The sequence below is a fragment of the Saimiri boliviensis genome, chromosome 6 (assembly GCF_048565385.1).
Source record: "Saimiri boliviensis isolate mSaiBol1 chromosome 6, mSaiBol1.pri, whole genome shotgun sequence".
In the NCBI taxonomy this organism is placed as follows: domain Eukaryota; kingdom Metazoa; phylum Chordata; class Mammalia; order Primates; family Cebidae; genus Saimiri; species Saimiri boliviensis.
The window spans coordinates 27360233-27373853 of NC_133454.1; the positions used below are offsets into that span (position 1 = coordinate 27360233).

General features: G+C 40.4%; 1 non-coding gene across 1 annotated transcript; it reads right to left on the reverse strand.

Moving 5' to 3' along the window:
- Positions 1-12624: 12624 nt before the first annotated feature.
- LOC141584971 (U4 spliceosomal RNA) lies at positions 12625-12764 on the reverse strand. The gene has a single exon (XR_012518255.1). It is a non-coding gene; the product is annotated as a U4 spliceosomal RNA (small nuclear RNA).
- Between the last annotated feature and the right edge of the window lie 857 nt (positions 12765-13621).

Sequence of the window (13621 nt, forward strand, 5' to 3'; positions counted from 1 at the left end):
ACTCTCCACCTGCTCTGTCTGGTTTTTCTGCTCCCACCTTTGGTCCCCAACGTGCCTCTCTTTGGCTTGTGGGGCTTCCTCACTGTTGGCTAAGGCACATGTGTGGTGATCAATCCAATTCCACTGTTGCGGCTGGCTCCTTCCTGCCTCCCAGGAAGGCCCTGCAGCAGTCACGTCTGTACCTCCTGTGCCTCCCTATCTCTTTTGGATACCCTTCCCTGCTCTAATCTGAGAAGACAATTCTTCCCCACGTTTCTCTTAAAAATGTCCCCTTTGTCCTTCTTATCAACATGTAGCTAGCAATTTTCTGACATTTTAACTGTAGAGTGAATGATGATCGGGGCATCCAAAGAGGAGTTCTAGGGTGTTTCTTTCTGCATAGGTACCTCTTTTTCCTCCGACCCACAACTGACAAGTGCTCATCCACTCCAGCATTAGAGATGCTACTAATATATAAATTTTTCATGGTCCCTCCAGGTGAGCCTTCCCATCATGTTCATGTCTAGCTATCTACCAACTCTAACAAAGCCCACTATCCTGTCTCTTTCCCAAAATAAGTGAAGGAACAATTCAGGAAATAAAATAAGTGTAGATGAAAACTTTGCAACTTATTCAAATAATCAATCAAAATCATCCTTACACTAAAAATGCAAAACTATACAATTTCGAGAAGAAAACATAGAATAAAAGCTATCTGCTCTTGGGTTCAGTAATGAATTTTAACAAACAACACAAACTGTCAATACACACCAAAGAAACAATTGGGTGATTTTTTTTTTTTAAATATTAAAACTGTATACTTTGGAAAATATCTTGTTAAGGGAATAAAAACACAAACCACATATTGAAAGAAACTATTTGCAAAATACAGATCTGAGAAAGAATTTGTATTCAATATACAAAAATATCTTAAAACCAAGTAAAGCAGGCTGGGTGTGGTGGCTCAAGCATGTAATCCCAGCACTTTGGGAGGCTGAGGCAGGTGGATCACGAGGTCAAGAGATGGAGACCATCCTGGTCATCATGGTGGAACCCCGTCTCTACTAAAAATACAAAAAATTAGCTGGGCATGGTGGCACCTGGCTGTAATCCCAGCTACTCAGAAGGCTGAGGCAGGAGAATTGCCTGAACCCAGGAGGCAGAGGTTGCAGTGAGCCGAGATCGTGCCAGTGCACTCCAGCCTCGGTAACAAGAGTGAAACTCCATCTCAAAACAAAACAAAACAAAACAAAACAAAACAAAACAAAACAAAAACAAGTAAAGCTGCCCACTTAAAGACGCACACAAGTCAGAACAGACACCTAACCAAAGGATTTAAGAGGAACTAGCCCCTTCAAAAGACTCCGCCACTGATATCAACCATTTGCCTGAAGCTGCCTTTCCTTTCTTGCTTGATAAGAGACCACCCACGACAGAGAGGGTCTGGACAGTATACAGTGGATGCACAGAGCAAGTTTTCACATCCTTTGCTTCACCTTTTGATGTCAGAAGGCTGAAAACTTCACCCTTTACCCTGTCATCATGGTAACACTGCCATTTTTTGTACATGGGACCCACGAGGAAGTAAGAAACTCAACTGCGATTGCACTCATTTCTCCTTTCATAAATATTCATGACTCCTCCTAGAGCTTATTCAATATTTGTATTTGGCCATGCCACTCAGCATAAATTTCTGTTTTCTTTATCTCTCCCTTAAAGTGTCTGCTTCTGGCTTCTGGCTGGAGTCTATGCTTCCCAGCCCATTAGAAGGATTTCCCTGCAGGCTGCAACCCTTTACAGGAAGTAAATCTGTCACTGGGTGCAGGCACTCATGCCTGTAATTGCAGCATTTTGGAAAGCCAAAGTAGGTGGATCATCTGAGTTCAGGAGTTTAACACCAGCCTGGCCAACATGGTGAAACCTTGCCTCTACTAAAAATACAAAAAATTAGCCAGGCTTGGTGACGGACATCTGCAATCCCAACTAATTGAGAGGCTGTGGAAGGAGAACTGCTTGAACCCGGGAGGTGGAGGTTGCAGTGAGCCAAAATCCCACCATTGTACTCAAGCCTGGGCAATGAGAGTGAAACATCTTCTCAAAAAAATAAAAATAAATCAAAATGTAAAAAACAAAATCATTCCTGAACTCTCATCAGATCTTTTGTCATAGTCATTTCATGCTCTTTGTCATTTAGATATTATTTAAACCTGATGCTTTCCTACAAGCTCCTGCAATCAGCTATGGATCAGAATGTTGGTCTCCAACACAGGACTCCCTCTGAGACTCACAGAAAAGACTATGACAGGTACTCTGGTTACAGGCTTCTGATGATATTGGTAAAATAATTTTAAGATCATACATTTGGACCGTACACTTGACTCAGTGAAGCTGTCCGGGAAGTCTAGTTGAGAAACAGATGGGTTCGTGACACGGCTCACCCAAGATTCAGCAAGGCTGGAATTGAGTACCCGGCACTGAATAAACTGATGAAAATTGATTATAATTTTATAGCTTCTTTTGAGCATTGCTGGTTCTTTAATGTTATAGTTTCTGGATTTAAGAAATCTCTTTCCCTTAAGTTAACAATAACTCACAACAATTAAGATTACATTTAATTAAATAAAAATGAAGTATTTATCTTTTTCCTTGACTGATTTCTCCAGAATTTTGAAATTCTTACTGAACACTCTTATTTTCATGACAATATAGTTTTTAGCAGAAGTCCAAAAAGAATCTGTTCACCTTAGAACAGGACATAATTGGAAACTTTGTTTATATCATCAAGGTTTTTACTGGAATACTATATTTAGCCATAGTGTACCTAAGATCAGTTACAACCAGCAATTTTAAGGAACTAAGGTTGATTTTTATGGACCCAATCCTTACAAAGCAGTCTGAGAAAAGCCAGCCTGATACCTAGATTACAAGAGTCACATCCATACAGATTAGTAAGAAAGGTCCTTTCCTTGCAGGCCCAAGAATTTGGGGATAGTTTGAGGGCCTCAAGAAGAGAGGAATTCACTCAAAGTTTTTAGGACTGCAGCTGAAATTTGATAGTATGTTCTGGGCTTGGCTTTTAGCCTCAATAAGGCCTTTAAAACTCCAATCTGAGATTCTGTAGGAAAACTTGCAGCAAAGAAGCTTGAAAGCACCTATGTGGTCAGCTCCTGTTCTTGCTGCACTTACATAAATAGTCAGGCAAAGTCTAACAAAACTAGAACTTATTTTTAAAACAAGAATAATCTTTGATTATCTATGATCAAAAATGATGGTTACTACAGAGAGAAATTTTATGTTTCAATAAAAAACTCAGCCAGGCATGGTGGCACATGCCTATAATTCCAGCACTTTGGGACGCCAAGAGTTCAAGACCAGCCTGGGCAACATGGCAAAACCCTGCCTCTACTAAAAATCCAAAAATTAGCTGGGCATGATGGCATGTGCCTGTGGTCCCAGCTAATCAGGAGGCTGCAGAGGGAGGCTTTCTTGTACCCAGGAGATAGAGGGTGAAGTAAGCTGAGCACTCCAGCCTCAGACATAGAGCCAGACCCTGTTTCCAAAAATTTTTTTTTAAAATAGGAAAACTATATCCCTTGTGGGTTATCAGATTCTAGTCTTGTTTCTTTTCTTTGGGCTATTTTTACCTCTTTGTAAACTGGATCCTGCCATCTGATGAATTTTGTCACATGATGATACATGTGGAACAAGCAGCCAAGTATTGTCTCCCCTATTAATGTATCTATTGTCAGATAATTTGAAGGCCTCCAACCCTGGACCAAAGAAGAGGAAGGTTTGGTCCCCAAAATGCATAACCAAATTGTAATACATTTATGCAATGAAATACTAATTCACCATAGAAAGGAACAAGCTATAAACTCACACGAAGACATGAGTGATCTTTCATGCACATTGCTAAGTGGAATAAGACAGTGTGAGGAGAATCCTCACAATGTGACCTTATTTAATGAGATTCTGGAGAAGGGAAACTACACAGATGCAAAGCCATTGGCTGCATGGGGTGGGGGTTTGAAGTGTTCCATATGTTTTTTTAATAGTATATACCGGCCACTAACCATTTGTAAAAGAATGCAGAATTATACAGTTAAATGGGTAAATCAAACTCTATTCAAGTTAAATAATATTATTCAGAATGTGGAGCATCCCAGCACAGAATCCATAATGTGAAAAATAATTTAACTATATTACAAATTACAATGGTTTAGATGTGGTTTGTTTCTGCAAAAACTCATGTTGAAATTTGAACCCCAAGGTAGCAGTGTGGGGAGGTGGGGCCTAGTGGAAGGTGTTTGGATTATGGAGATTGATTCCTCATAAATAGATTAATGCCCTCCCATGGGGGTGAGTTCTGTCTGCTCTCAAAGGAATGGATTAATTCCTGCAAGAGTAGATAGTCAAAGAGTCTTGCTTCCTTGGCTTTTCTCTTGCTTTCACTCTTTCTGTGATCTCTGGTGCACCCCTTGCTCCCCTTCCACTTTCCACCATGAGGTGAAAAAGACTGAGGCCCCACCAGATGTGCTGCCCAATCTTGGACATTCCAGCCACCAGCGTTGTGAGCCAAAAGAACCTTCTTTACTTACAAATTACCCTGTCTCAGGTGTTGTGTTACAGAAGCACAAAATGGACTAAGACACAAATGTGGGAAACAACTCTCTGAAGGTGTAGGGAAAACGGTGCTGACCTAAGTCTCCTTACCAATGAATAGAATCTGTAGGCTGAAGGAAAATAAACTATACTTCATCATTGGATTCCATTTTATAAAGTTTCTTCCAACAGGGATAATTGTGAACAATTGTAAAACCACAGTATCTGTATCTGGAATCAAACAATGAGTTATATAAGTCGCAGATGGTAGAAACTAAGTCCCTCATTGTTGACATGGGAGGTTATAAATTAGCAAGGGGAGAAGTGTAGAAAGATTCATGTGATAGTAGATCAGGGGTGAAGACATCAACAAACTTATGTTTAGTTTAATACAGATACAGTTCCACATCAAAACCTTCCTAACTAGGTGTGTTTAGGTAGGTGACATACACACATATACTTCCTAGCATTGCTAATGAGAGACAAGACACAATGTGCTCACTCAGCAGCCAGATATAAGTTTTCCTACCATTCTGAAAGAAATCAGGCTCTTTGAAGAAATATGTGATACTAGAACTGGGACAGTAAATATATGAACCAGGATAATCTTGAAGTATCAAAAAGTAAGTAAGTACTAAAAAAAAATTGAAATATATCAAAGGAAAATTGGAGCCAATAAAAAGAGCTACTGCTGGCCAACACAGGAATGAACTGTTCAACATACTGCTGCAGTGTTTAATACTAACTAAAGCTTCAAGTAATTATCTAGGTGTCTCCATTTGTATGTGTAGGTGAATAAGCAAATGGAGTTGAATAGAAATCTTCTTTGCAAAAGAATTCCAAATACTTAATGTAGACAGTCAACCATCAAGAAGGTGGAGCTAACACCTCACTCCTTGAGTATGGGCTTTACATATGTGTAAACTTTTTTTTCACATATTTTTCTTGTGCTGTGGATGTGTCCTGGGTTCATTCTCTAAAATGCTGTTCACTCTAGATCAGGAAAAAAAATAATAACCTTACAGATTTGATTTCAATTCATGGATAAATATTTTAACAAGAGTGACTTTGTAAAAATATGTTCCAATGGCTGATTGACTCATTGTGACTGGATCACTTATTCCAAATTCTTCTTGTCTTTATTTTTTTCCAACGTCTACCTTTTAGCCATAATACACCAGAATGAAATATTGGCCACTAAGAAAAAATATTCAGAGAGATCCAAGATGGCTGATCACTAACAGCTCGGGATTGTAGCTCCCACTGAAAGCGCAAAGAATGAGAGGACGCCACACCTTCACATGAATTCTTGTTGCTCACGCACCAGGAGATTCCCAGCGGAGGAGCCCCACGGGTCGCCAGCGCGACTCTTGTGACCGGCGAGGCAGTTTTGCCGGCACCTTGGAGCGACGGTTCTTGGTGCAGAGTCGGAAAAGCACCATTAATCTTAACGCCGCTGATTTGGTCAGTGCAGTGGGTTGCTCAGATTTCGGCGCTGAGAATCAGTAAGTTGGACGTCCACTCAGAAACCTAATTACAAAGACGGTGAATTCAAAGGCCACAGATGGATAAATTTATAACGAAGGGAGGAAAATGGCCAAAAAAGGCTGAGAATTCCCAAGATCAGAATGCCTCTCCCTCAGCGGGGGATCACAGTTCCTCATCAGCAACGGAACAAGGCTTGATGGAGAACGAGTGTGTTCCAATTACAGAAGCAGGCTTCAAAATGTGGATAATGAGAAACTTCTGTGAATTAAAAGAACTTGTTCTAACCCAATCCAGAGAAACTAAGAACTTTGAAAAAAAGTTTGACGAAATGTTAACAAGAATACACAATTTAGAGAGGAATATAAGTGAATTGATGGAGCTGAAAAACACAATAGGAGAACTTCGTGAAGTATGCACAAGTTTTAACAGCCGAATTGATCAAGCAGAAGAAAGGATATCAGAGGTCGAAGACCAACTCAATGAAATAAAACAAGAAGACAAGATTAGAGAAAAAAGGATACAAAGGAACGAGCAAAATCTCCAAGAAATATGGGACTATGTGAAAAGACCTAATCTACGCTTGATAGGTGTACCTGAATGTGACAAAGAGAATGAATCCAAGCTGGAAAATACGCTTCAGGACATTATTCAGGAAAATTTTCCCAGCCTAGTAAGGCAGAATAATATTCAACTCCAGGTAATACAGAGAACACCACAGAGATATTCCTCAAGAAGAGCAACTCCAAGGCACATAATCGTCAGATTCACCAGGGTTGAAATGAAGGAGAAAATACTAAGGGCAGCCAGAGAGAAAGGTCAGGTTACCCACAAAGGGAAGCCTATCAGACTTACAGCAGATCTCTCAGCAGAAACCCTACAAGCCAGAAGAGAGTGGGGGCCAATATTCAATATCCTTAAAGAAAAGAACTTTCAACCCAGAATTTCACATCCAGCCAAACTAAGCTTCACATGTGAAGGAAAAATAAAGTTTTTTGTGAATAAGCAAGCACTCAGAGATTTCATCACCACCAGGCCTGCTTTACAAGAGCTTCTGAAAGAACCACTACACATATGAAAGGAACAAACAGTATCAGCCTTTCTAAAAAAATTATCAAAAAGAGCATCAATATAATGAAGAATTTACATCAACTAATGGACAAAATAGCCAGCTAATGGCAGTATTAAACTCACATATATTATTATTAATTCTAAATTTAAATTGACTAAATCCCCCAATCCAAAGACAGGCAATTTGAATAAAAAACTAAAACCCATCAGTATGCTGCATCCAGATCCATCTCACATTCGAGGATACACAAAGACTCCAAACAAGGGATGGAGAAAGATTTACCAACCAAACAGAGAGCTAAAATAAATAAATAAAAAGCAGAAGTTACAATTAAGCAACAAAGATCAAAAGAAGCAAAGAAGGACATTATATAATGATAAAAGGATCAATGCAACAACAAGAAGAGCTAAAGATCCTAAATATATACGCACCCAATACAGGAATACGCAGACATACAAGACTTATAAAGAGACTTAGACTCCCACATAATAATAGTGGGAGACTTCAACATTAATATTAGACAGATCAATGAGACAGAAAATTAACAACGATATTCAGGACTTGAACTCAGATCTGGAACAAGTAAATGTAATTAACATTTATAGAACTCTGCACTTTAAATATACAAAATATACACTCTTATCAGTACCACATCATATCAACTTAGAAGTTTAAAAGAAATCTTGGTTGGCTCCTTGTTTGCTATTCTCTTCCCTCATTTTCTTTCATGTCTCCATTATTAAGGACAATTATAGGCATACCCATATTTATACTGCATTCTAGCCCGGGCAATAAAGCAGTACCCCCATCCTCTCTCCTTCTTCCTCTTTCTCTTTCTTCCTCTTCTTTATTCTTTTTTTTTAAAAAAAAAAAAAAAGAAAGAAATGTGTCAAAAATGGAATGTATGAAAAGAAAGAAAAAAAATTTAAAAAAAAGAAAAAATATTCAAAGAAAAAAAGAACGTGAACCGAACTTGTGACCATGATAATTCGATGTTTCACCACAACACTTTCTAAAACAGAAAAGTTTAAAAGGATATTCAAAGTCAATTTCCTCAATAAGGCTTTGCAGAAAATAAGGAAACTAGAGAAACAAAATTGGCAGGACATCCTATGGGTGATTTTAGATGTTTCTATGTTTTATGGGGAAAAAATACTTTACCTTTAAAATAATCACAAAAAATTATTGGAAACCCAAACTCTGGAATGTTTACAAATTTAGTTGAACTTCTATGTAATTATTTAGCTTAGTCATGAAGTTGATACTTTTTTAAAAATCTCGGCCTTATTTGTGTAATAAAATACATAATGAATAATTAATGTTCATAGGAAAACATGTTAGACCTTGTGAAAAAAAATCTTGGAGACCCAAAATCACTAAGCTAAAGGGAGAAGTCAAGCTGGGAACTGCTTAGGGCAAACCTGCCTCCCATTCTATCCAAAGTCACCCATCTGCTCACCGAGATAAATGCATATCTGATTGCCTCATTTGGAAAGGGTAATCAGCAACTCAAAAGAATGAAACCATTCATCTTTATCTACTTATGATCTGGAAGACCCCCGTTTGGCCTCTCTTCAAGTTGTCTCACCTTTCTGGACTGAACCAATGTACATATTACACATAATTGATGTCTCATGACTTCCTGAAATGTATAAAACCAAGCTGTGCTCCTACCACCTGGGGCACATGTTGTCCGGACCTCATGAGTATACATCACGGGTGTGTGCATCCTCAAACTTGGCAAAATAAACTCCCTAAAAAATCTAAAGCCTGTCTCAGATTTTCTTGGTTCATACATGTAATGTAGGATGTTAATGTTTATAAAACACACATCATTCTATCTACTATTAAAACTATACTGTCAATTAACCTTAGACTTTTCAACAAAAGGAAATGTTGATGAGGTATGAATAATATATTTAAATTTAAATAATGTTGCAAGTTTTAATATGCTTACTTTTCATTTTTTAATACGCCTGTTTTGACTACTTTAATGCTGTAAGACAAATGAGTAATTAAAACATGAATAAAAGTGTTTACAGGGGTGGACATGTTTCCTCCAGCCTCAGGCTTGGGGTGACTTGAAAGGCACCTGCCCATCCCCAGCTTTCATCCCAGCTGTCCTGATGGTGACTCTAAGCATTTCTCCTTTCTCTATATGTACACCTTATCCCCAAAACAAACCCAAATCTTACAATATGTTAGGGCACACTATGATGATGAGCAGCCAAAGCCTCAGCAAGAATGTGCTGACCTTATACATGGGAGCATGAAGGTGGTTAAAATGTTCACATTAAATAACTTCCACACAGATTGCAAGAATACAAGGAAGAATGGAGATGGCAGCAGGAGTCGCTAAAATAAAAGCAGATGTTTTGAGATCAGTTATATTCTTTACTTCAAAAATTAGAGACAGAAACCGAAGTTTAGTCTGAGGCAACAATTTACTGGGCAATAAGTCAGAGGCACATGTGTCATAGACAGATTTCAGCATTCTCCCTTATATTAATATAAATACTAAATTAATGTCATATAAATATAAACACTCGGTTCTACAGTAGTTTTAAAGGAGATCGCACAAATGGGTTTGGCTTTTGAAGGTTAGCACTGATGGTCCAGAGAATTCATTTTGTTCCAGAGAGAGAGAGAAAAGAATTCATTTTGTTCCAGAGAGAGAAAGAGAAGAATTTCTTGGGTCCCTTCAGGAAGGCGTCTGGCTTTGCCTTGCGTTGTATATTTGAACTATGTGTACGGCAGAAGACAGAATTTCACAGATTTAAGGTGCGAAAAGTCGCTGGGTTCTTCAAGATGCCTGGGATCCTTCTTGGAAAAATAAGTTTGTGGAGACAAAATGAGTTGGAGAATACTGTTATTGAAGTGAAGCAGAATTGCTTTTAGTAATCTGCTTATTACCCTCACCCTCACCCCCTTAACCTCTAACCCTAAACCCTAACCCCGTGACCCTAACCCTACCCCTACCCAATCCCTCATCCTACTCTTTAGCCCTGACCCTTGACCCTTGACCCCAATCTCCAAACCCCAACACCAAACCTAAACTTAACCCCTAACCCTACCACTAACCTTAACCCTTTACATTTGTGTAGATTCTCCAGCAGAAGCAGAGACCCTTGGCTCCCAGCTGTGCACCACTGCATCTGGCACAGGACTCTGTAGCAGTCCTCAAATAGGCACCTGAATGTCCACTGTGCCAGCCATGCAGTGGAAGCTCGTGCTATATTCTCACTTCCAGAACCAAGGCCAAGTGCCTGCATCAGGCTGCTCAGGGCGAAGTGAGCTGGGACACCCAAGGTCTTCATAAGACCAAGGCTTTCTCATGCCTCCTGTCACAGAGTGAGACGCAGACCCAGCAGCACCACACGTCCCCTCCTTCCCACCGTGGCAGCTCATCAACCTTCCAAGTCAGGGGCCCTTCCCTGATGACACTCCAAGCACAAATCACTGGACTTCCACACAGTGAGGTTGCACACATTATTCTGTGTAGATGCCCACTTAGGCCGCTGGGAGAAAGGGTGGTAGAGGGACTCTCATGTTGCTCTGTGGTATACATGCTCGGGTTTATACGACTGCAAGCCATTTACGAGAAACTCAAGCTGAAACACTACTTGTTTCCAATGTTTTGTCAGCAGAGGATTTACAATGTATGCTCCCAAACAAGCTAGCCACAGAGCACACTGACTACTTCCCCCTTTAAGTCACTCCGAGGGCCTCTGCATCAGTCCTAGAATTGGAAGATTGGTGGAGAAGAACTGGGATGTTGAGGGGGTACTGGATACTTGCTTGATACCATCCTCCCCTTACCTAAGCTTACAGACAGCCCAGATCCCGCCTGATAAATTAGACATTTTAACACACACAGTTCTCGATAGCAGGACTTAACAGATGCAAAACTCGAAGGCAACGATTGTCTCAATTCCTTGGTGTCTCAGGAACTAAAACACTGCCTAGCACAGGTGCACCATCAACCTTATTATTAAATATGCTCTATATTTTATTCATCTTTGATTGTGGAAGTGATGTGATAAACACTGTGGACTAACGACCTTTGAGATCTCTTCACGGGATCCTATCTGGACCCCCAGATCTGCCAACACAGAGAAGGCACCCATAAACATGTGCAGGACAGAGGTGAGATAAAACTGTCTCTCATCCTCAAAGTGGTCTGGCAGGCACAAGAACGGCCACGTAGGGTCTGGCCCATATGAGGAGTCAGGCTTTCAGCTTGAGGCACCCCACTGCACCTGCAAAACTGAGTTGTGCTTAACAAAGAATAATCAGCCAGCCTACTCTCTTTAATGAAAGATTCTCCCTGGGACCTGAAAGCTTGGGGGGATTACTCCTCCCTCCTCAGGCTTGGTCCCAAGGTACAAGACCACGTGCACCAGCAGCATGGGTCAGCAAATGAGCAGAAGCCAGAAAAGGGCAGTCCGGAAGACAAGGACCACTTGAAGATCAAGATAGAGGCCATTCAGGTACCACGGAGCAGTTACGTCAGACTGGAACACGTCCCATTTACAGGAGACTAGAAAACCCCAGCCTCACCCTCACTTGGGGCTGATACCATTTTAGGCCTCAGCCCGTCTGCACCCAGGTGCTCATGAAAACAGCATGTTGCTCCACACCACCTCGAGCTGTTTACTGATGCTCTCAGGGTTCGAACCAATAATAGAGCCTTGTGCCTAATATCTCAGGTGGTAATCCAGAGCGATATCTGCGTGACACGCCTCCTCCTTCACCCTCCATATCTAAGTGATCACCAAGGTTGCAAGCCAGCCAGGCAAGGTAGCTCATGCCTGTCAGCCCAGTACTTTAGGCAGCTGAGGCATGTGGATCACCTGAGGTCAAGAGGTCAAGACTGCTCTGGCCAACATTGAAAAAGCCTGTCTCTACTAGAAATTCAAAAATTAGCAAGGGTGGTGGCAGACGCCTGTAATCCCAGCTATTCAGAAGGCTGAAACAGGAGAATCGCATGAACCTGGGAGGCACAGGCTGCAGTGAGCCAATATCACGCTGTTTCACTCCAGCCTGGGCAACAGAGCAAGACTCAGTCTCAAAAAAAAAAAAAGAAAAGAAAAGAATTAGTATAATTTTGTCTCCAGAAGAGGGGTCTCACAGCAACAGGATTTTGGGTCTCACACGAAATGGAATTTATGGCAAGTCGCACAGTCTAGTGACATTAAAAGAGTTTATTAGCCACTACTAAGTGACAGAGCAGGGAGTCCTCAGAAAGCAAGAGGAGGAACGCAGCTGTTTTAAAGAACAAAATTTTTTTTCAGACGGAATTTTACCCTTGTCACGATGACATGATCTCGGCTCACTAAAACCTCTGCTTCCTGGGTTTAAGGATTCTCCTGCCTCTACCTCCCAAGTAGGTAGGATTACAAATGTTCACCACCACGTCCAGCTAATTTTTTTATTTCTTTTCTTTTTTAATTTATTTTTATTTTTTGTTTAATTTTTTTATTCCATCCCTGTAGAGACTTCCAAAAATTGCCAATGCTTACTATATTTCCAGTCATCACAGCAGGTATTGGGAAAAGTTTTCAATTAGCAATAATCGCACCTCAGATAAACCTCACTGCCTATGATACTGCCACTGTGTAAAGCTATTGTTTTTATGTATTTTTAGTAGAGGCTGGGTTTTACCATGTTGGCCATGCTGGTGTCCAACTCCTGGCCTCAGGTTATCTGCCTTCCTCGGCCTCCCAAAGTACTGGGATTACAGGTGTGCTTACTTAAGGTAAACATTAAGTAAGCACACCTGTAACCCCAGCACATTAACGTACAAATAGAATTACTTAATGTTTGTTTATATAGGTTATTAAGAATAGTGTTCTCTCTTATCAATGATTGTGATCAGTTTCTGTCAGGCTATTAGTATTGCTACTTTTCTCTGTTACTATTGATTTTAACAATAATTTAGGAGTGTACTATTATCTTTAAAACTTATTTTTAAATTAAGAATGCTTTTTGCTTAAAGTACTGGTATAATTTTATAAGTTTTGGGTAGTTATTAACTTGTTCCTGCAACCATAAATATTTTATGACCAAAGGTACTCAGTCCTTAAATACATAATTCAACAGATTTAACCTGAGTGTGTGTGTGTATGTGTGTGTGTGTGAGAGAGAGAGAGAGAGAGAGAGAGAGAGAGAGAGAGAGAAAGAGAGAGAGAGAGAGAGAGAGAGAGAGAGAGAGAGAGAGAGAATGTGTCTCACTCTGTCTCCCAGGCTTGAGTGCAGTGGTGTGAGCATGATGGCTGATTCACTGTGGCCTCAAAACCCTGAGCTCAAGTGATCCTCCAACCTCAGCCTCCTGTGTAGTTGGGACCACAGGCACGAGCCACCATGCCAGCTAATTTTTATATTTTTTGTAGACATGAGGATCTCAATATTTTCCCAGGCTGGTCTTGAACTCCTGATCTCAATTGATCCTCCCGCCTTGGCCTTCCAGAGTGCTGGGATCAC